This window comes from Erithacus rubecula, assembly GCF_903797595.1.
Source record: "Erithacus rubecula genome assembly, chromosome: 14".
Taxonomy (NCBI): Eukaryota; Metazoa; Chordata; class Aves; order Passeriformes; family Muscicapidae; genus Erithacus; species Erithacus rubecula.
This window is the reverse complement of record NC_136666.1, coordinates 12654597-12661161: the sequence shown is the minus strand read 5'-3', so window position 1 is coordinate 12661161 and position 6565 is coordinate 12654597. Positions and strand designations below refer to the sequence as shown.

Below are 6565 nucleotides of genomic sequence, written 5' to 3'. Positions count from 1 at the left end.
CATTTTGTAAGACAGACACATGCTCAGAACTTGAAGCAGACATTGTCAAGAAGAAGCACGAGAGAGGGAGCATTCTCTTTTCCAGTAATGAATGTTCAACTGAGATCATGTGTGGGACAGAAAGGGAAGTGCAGAGTACAGTGACTGACAGTGAATAGAGATTTCTGCCCCATGTGGTCACAGTGTAAATGTACAAAGGAGACTGTAGGGTACAAATACACAGGCTGACCTGGCTCCAGGACGTTCACACAAGTATTGTAATGAGAAAACTGAAAGGTGCTACTGTCTGCCAAAGCGCCCTGTTCAGAAGCGTTGCATTGCAGTGAAACGCGAGGGTTTCCTGCCAAACGGGCATTTCAGAAATCTGAGCGCTGTGCCCTCAATGCCTTCTGCAGAGTCAGTGGGAAAGGCGGCCAAGAGCTGGGTGGTGATGGCAGGACGGGCAGAAAGGGAGCCCTGTGGCAGTGCTGGACCGTCACAACACACAGAGTTTGTACCAGGCTGCTCCGGAGCCGCTGTGCTCCCAACAGGATTGTCCCGTCTCCAACGCCGGCACACCGGGCCGTTCTGTGGCTGTGCTCCTCCACAGGGCAGGGCGCACCGTGAGGGGGAAATGTCATGGATCGAGATCCCTTCCCAGTTACCGCCACAGGCAAAACTTCATTTGGGAAAAATTAATTTAATTTATTGCCAATTTAAAATAGAGTCGGAAACAAAAAGTACTCTGTCGTGCCCCCTTCCCTCCCCGCCTTTGCCCTCGGCAGAGCCTTCACTGCCTCACCCTGATCCTTGTACCTGCTCCTGCCCTGAGCTTCTGTGAGGGCTCAGCCCTGCCCGGGGGGGAGGCACTGGGACCAGCCGGGACGGGCCGGGTCCGGCCGGGATTGACCGAGTCCAGCCGGGATTGACCGAGTCCAGCCGGGATTGACTGAGTCCAGCCGGGATTGACCGAGTCCAGCCGGGATTGACTGAGTCCAGCCGGGACAGCCCCGCTCGGCTCACGGGCCGCCCCGCACCTGGAGAGGGACCCCCGGGCCGGAGCAAGGCAGCCGGACAAGGTAAGCACAGCCGGGGCAGGGCCGAGAGGTGCCAGGGCTCCTTCCCAGCCGAGCACTACCACCAGATCAGTCCTTCTGGCTGGGTCTGGTTCATGGTCACAGCGACAAATAATGGCCGACTCCCAAAACCAAAGAACAGTGACCCTGAGTGCTTCAGCTCGTTCGGAAAAGTAGGAGGAAATGGGGTTTGGGAACCTGAAAAATGTCCCCAATAATTAAAGCAGCAAAAATACTAAGGGCAAATCCCCGCCACGAGGAATGGCCCAGTGTCTGACTGTCGCAGCACACGGGTTTTCACGGCACAGGGAGAACCGGCTCACAAGGGCTGCGGGACACGCTGTCCCTCAGGTGGGCTCCGGGCCGGCGGGCAGGGCTCAGCAGAAGAACAAATGACAAAGGCTGTGGCACTGAACTGCACCTGCCACCGACAGAAAAGGAAGGAAGGAGAATTTCAGAGAAGGTATCAAAGTCAGCTCTCTTGCTTATGGCTGTAAGGCAAGCTGCTGTTGCAGAATCTGAAAAACAAAATCTGCACTACAGGACCCTGAGCAAAAAAAAAAAACCCAAAAATGCAGTATATAATACTGCATTCATCCACGCACAAGTATTGCTTTCCCCTGTAACAAACCTATTGCTTATTTGTATAGGAACCTGTACCTGGAGAAGAGTGTGATGTTTTCCTTAATGGATTTCCTTCAAGTTAACTGCAACATAGTTTCTCATCTATATGCTTTAGTTTCCATTATTTTCCACAGAGAATATCTGGTTTCTGAACTCAGGTTAAGACTATCCACATTATTTTTCAGTAAAAAATGAGAGTAAAGCGTTCAGATTAGACATCAAGTTGCAACTCCACGAATGCTGGTCTTTAATAAACAATAGCAAAAAAGCCCCCAACAAAACAGAAAACAAAAACAGAAAAGAACAACAACCCTGAGGCTGAAAACAAATGAGCATAATTTTTTTCCCCCCAAACACAAAGCCAGCTCTCTCTGGTGTTGGCTGAGGGAGTGTTCTGAAAAGTTAGCGGTGCAAGATCTGCAACGACACAAACCCAAACCTTAAAGAACTATTTCCGTTTCATAAGAAAGTTAAAAACGGGGGCTTTTGTTAGAGAACTCGGAGCCCATCGGGAGCGACCCTGAGCTGTCTGCTGCAGCTGTTAACGAGGGGCGGAGGCGCTCTCCGAGCAGCGATTCCTCGCCCGCACGGGACCTGTCAGTTCCCGGGAGCCAGGTGAGCGCAGGGAACCAGCCCGTGTGCCACGGGAAACTTCGCTGGGCTCAAAGCAGGAAAAGCGGAAGAGTTGCCGTGCAGAGAAGAGTCTCTGCCTGCCACCTTTCCCCGCAGCTGAGCCCAATGACTCGCGCACTGATTGCTGAGGAGCGTTGGCAGCGCAGCCGGGCCGGGCGGGAGGTGCCGGGGCAGCTGCAGGGCTGGGCGGCCGCGCTCCCTGCGGGGTGCGGAGTGCGGGGAGCGGGCACGGCGCGGGCAGAGCGCGGGCAGGTGCGGGCGGACAATGCGGGGCGGGGGCGGGCGCAGGTGCGGGGCGGGGCGGCGGGCGGGTGCGGAGCGGGCGGGGCGGGCCGGGCTCCAGCCGCGCCGCCGAGTCCCCGCGCCGCCAGCCGCGCCCGGAGCCGCGCACTCCCCGCCGGCGCCGCCGCACCCGCGTAAGTCCGTCCCTCCGTGCTTCCCTCTCTCCGTGCCCCGGCGCCGGGACGCGGCCCGGCCGTGCTGCCCGGCGCGGAGCGCGGTGCCGGGGATGCCGGGCGGGTCTCGCCGCCCGCCCATTGTCTGCGGCGCCCCGAGCCTGGGGGCGAGGTGGGGCCGAGCTGGGCCGGGGCTGGGGTGGGGCGGCCGGGAGCCCCTGCCGGGGTGATTCGTGGGTGTTTTCGCGAGCCCTGAGCCAGGGGCTGCCGCCCGGGGTCCGTGTGTCTGTCCGCCCGGCACTCGGGGCGATTGCGAGCTCGGCGCTGCCGGGGCTGCCGTTCCCGTTAATTCTTCTCAGGTGTTTCTTCTTTCCAGTTTTGCTCCCAGCTGGAGCCTCAAACCTTTTTACTCGTTGAGTGGGGGTCGGTCGTTGAGTGAGAAAAGGTTTATTTATTTTAAATGATGTTACCTCTCCTCTGTTGTCTTGGAGGAGAAGCGGCCGTGCTGTTACAGGTCTCTCTCCGCAGCATTCATGAATCCCCTTTGCCATCATAAGCCATGTGCATCTCGAGTAATCAGTGAGATGTATGAGGCCAATGAATACCCTCTGACAGGGACTCGCCGAGCACAGGCACCTGCGAGCATCCTTTCCTCTTACGAGTCCGTGTCCTGATCACTTTGCTGCACCCACAAAGGTGTATTTCTTTAGCTGTGCAAGGTAGCAACGATTTAAAATATCTCATGTGAGAAGTGGTACAACTCATGACACCAAAGTGCTTGTGAGCATCAAGTGATGCTGGGTGCTAATATCAGTGGACTGACCGAATGTACGTGCCTGCCTTGAATGCTTTTTGTTTGATGATCCTTGGTGGACTTGCTGAGTGCATTAGTCTATTGAGGCTTAGAGTTTTCTAGTCCCCGGGAGCAACACATTCTGTGAACACCTCTGTCTAACGTGGAGTTTGATTTCAAAGGGAAGCCCACGATGTGGAGCCAGTGTTGTTATTGTAGAAACTTACCATATATTCTGCTTAAAGAAAGAAGAAACCTTATAGAAGTTTTAAAAATGAAATAAAGGGTTTTTGCAGGAATATAATGCTTGCATTATCCCTCAATATAGCCATTTACTGCTTTCTACATCAGTAGCAATTTGTTTTAATTTTCTGCTTTTATTTCGCTTTCTGTAATGATTTTATCTTGATTAAATTTCTGCCACTGTGGATGTTGGTCCCTGATCCAGTTGTTAACAGCATTTGTAACTACAATTCAGTTTATGTCCTTATCTCAAGGAAAAGAAAAAGACCCAATCTTATAGACAGCACTCCTAATAATTTCACAACTTTGGATCTGTAAGATTTTCTTTTCCCTTTATTGTTTGTTTGTGTTCTCTTTCAAATGTTAATATAGCTTGTCCCATTTCAGTCAGGTCTTGATTGAGAAGGTGATATAAAAATACACTGGCTCCCTTTAATGATCATTTTGATTACTGCCATTGTGTGTTCTCCAGTTACAGTGTGATGTGAGTTGCAAGTCTCTACATCTCCTCTTGTATTATTCCTCTTCACCAATATATTTGAGCCACTGTCTAGCCAATTTTTCACATAAATCAAATTTGGTTAAATGTGGTGCTAAAATACACAGAATTGCTATGATATTTTTCTTTCCCTAAGAAACACAAGAAAGAAATTAGGATGTGTTATAAGGAGAGGTCTAACAGAGTGGAGAACTAGAGATTTCTTTTGGAAAAGAACCCTTACCAATCTTTATTGAATTTGCTCGTCTGCATGAAGAAAAGAACTGTTGTTTTGTTATCTAGCAGCTGTAGGAAGATTGACAGCTACAAATTGCAAATCTATGAAGGATCTGCCCATGACACAATTTTTAGTTCATTTAGATTGTTATCCTCCACATCTTGTCATTTGCAAAATTATATAAACAAGACCAGTAAGTTTGTGGAGAAGATGTAAATGCAGTGAATATACTGTAAAGATTTTGAAGCTCTTTGGGATAATTAGCAGAGGCTTGCCTGAAATATGACATTACTACAGTTAATTTAATTCAAATAGGGACACACCATTAAAAACATTATATTGTAGAAAGGAATTACATACTTTAAAACATGCTAGCTTTGTCAAAAGAACATTAAGTGTAGTAGTCTTTTTGTTAAGATAAAGAGAACATCACTGATGTTGTGGTGTGCTTTGCATTTCTAAACAGAATCTAATGAATTACAAACATTCATTATGCTACAAGCAATTGCTGAAACTTCTCAGGACCCCAAAACAGAGATTTATTTATATGCTCATATTTGCATGTTTTCTGATTATGTTGTCATTGTAAAAATAGAAATAAATAAAAAAAGCTATTGTTCAGAAAGGGGTTCTCTCCTAGCTCCAGATCTTTGCTTGGTCTTTGTATGTCTTGGAAATTTATGTTTAAATACCTCAGTGTGTTCAGGTTATGGAACTTTCTGTTGGGTAGTGTGGGAAAGCTACAGGAGGGGTCTGGGAGCATTCTTTGTTGGATCCTGGAAGAGTTAAGGACATATAATCTGCAGCAGAAGGTCAGGTTTACCAAATGTCTGTGACAGAAGATAACTGAAATTTTCAAAGATCAAAAAGAGCAATGTGCTAATTTTAAGGCACATATTAGTTTTCTTTACATGTTAAAATGTGGAAAAAATATTTCTGCGGTCTGTGTATTTATCTAAATGTTTAACAACTCAGTCTTTATTAAACATGGTATTTATAAGCAGTTACTGTTTTTCTAGTGCTGCTTCCTTCTCTGTGGACTCAAGAATGAGCCATTGGAAAGGGTCTGTATTTATAGGCCCAAACCAATTTACAGCTTTTGAATGCCTCAGTTCATGGCTATACTTGGCACTGTCACTTTCCACAAATGGATGTCTTTGAAACACGTGGAGTTGAGTTTCATCCCACCTCCTCCTGGGTCCCCTGAGAGCACAGCAGAAGTGCTGCTCTCAGGGACAGGGGGAGTGGAGCCCCTCTTGTGTCCTGTTGTGCTCTGGCACTGGGGCTGCTGTGCAGGGTCGAGACAAAACTGGGTGGTTCCTTTGGGATGTGGTGGAGTGGGAGGATCACATCCTCTGCTGCTCACCAGGGAGAGGTACTGAAAATTTATTGTTGAATTCTGCTGCTCTTTACAACTGGTTTTAATTTATTTTTAAATACTGTCTCTTAAGCCTTTATCATGGGAATCAATTCCTGCCTTGGCTCTATATTTTTAAATTAACTCAAACCCAAGCAGATTCAAAATGCAGGAGACCCTTTTATACGTGAAAGTGTTAATGGCAGATGATAAAACACGGGCTGGAGAATACATACCAATTTATCTGTGATTTTCTGTGCTCTACTACAGCTGCATTGATTATTCCTGATATTCCAGGTGATTCTCCTTGAATGTATTGTGGTGAAACAAAAAATTGCAAAAGGGCACATGTGCAGGAGCTGTAGGTCATAAAGGCAGTCCTAGATTTGATCTGAAGTAAGCAAGTATTGTTGGTCTCTCAAGGAAGTGCTTAATGGTCATGTCCTTTCCAGAGAAGGAAACAGTCAGTAAGCATGGCAGGAAGTTTTAAGGGAGAAAAGTCTGTATCTCAAGTTATTGTGATATTGTGGATACTTTAATTGTGAACTAATGTAAATGATGTCTAGAAAACCAGCAAATATTCAACACAATTGTGAATCAAAGTGAGAAGGGAAAAGGAAGATGGGGTATTTTTGAAGGCTGATACTGGGCAGTGTCTCACAGCTAGAAATTAATGTTATTCAATGAGAGAACGAAGGAGGGGGTTTGGGGGAGTATTTTTTTTATTTAATTTTTTTTTTTTTGATTGT

General features: G+C 47.6%; 1 protein-coding gene across 1 annotated transcript in view; it reads left to right on the top strand.

Moving 5' to 3' along the window:
• Nucleotides 1-2680: 2680 nt before the first annotated feature.
• SEMA6D (semaphorin 6D) overlaps nt 2681-6565 on the top strand; it is a 204993-nt gene continuing 201108 nt past the window's right edge. Inside the window, exon 1 of the mRNA XM_079317685.1 lies at nt 2681-2728. The gene's annotated coding sequence lies outside the window, so the exon portion shown is untranslated. The remainder of the gene's footprint in view (nt 2729-6565) is intronic.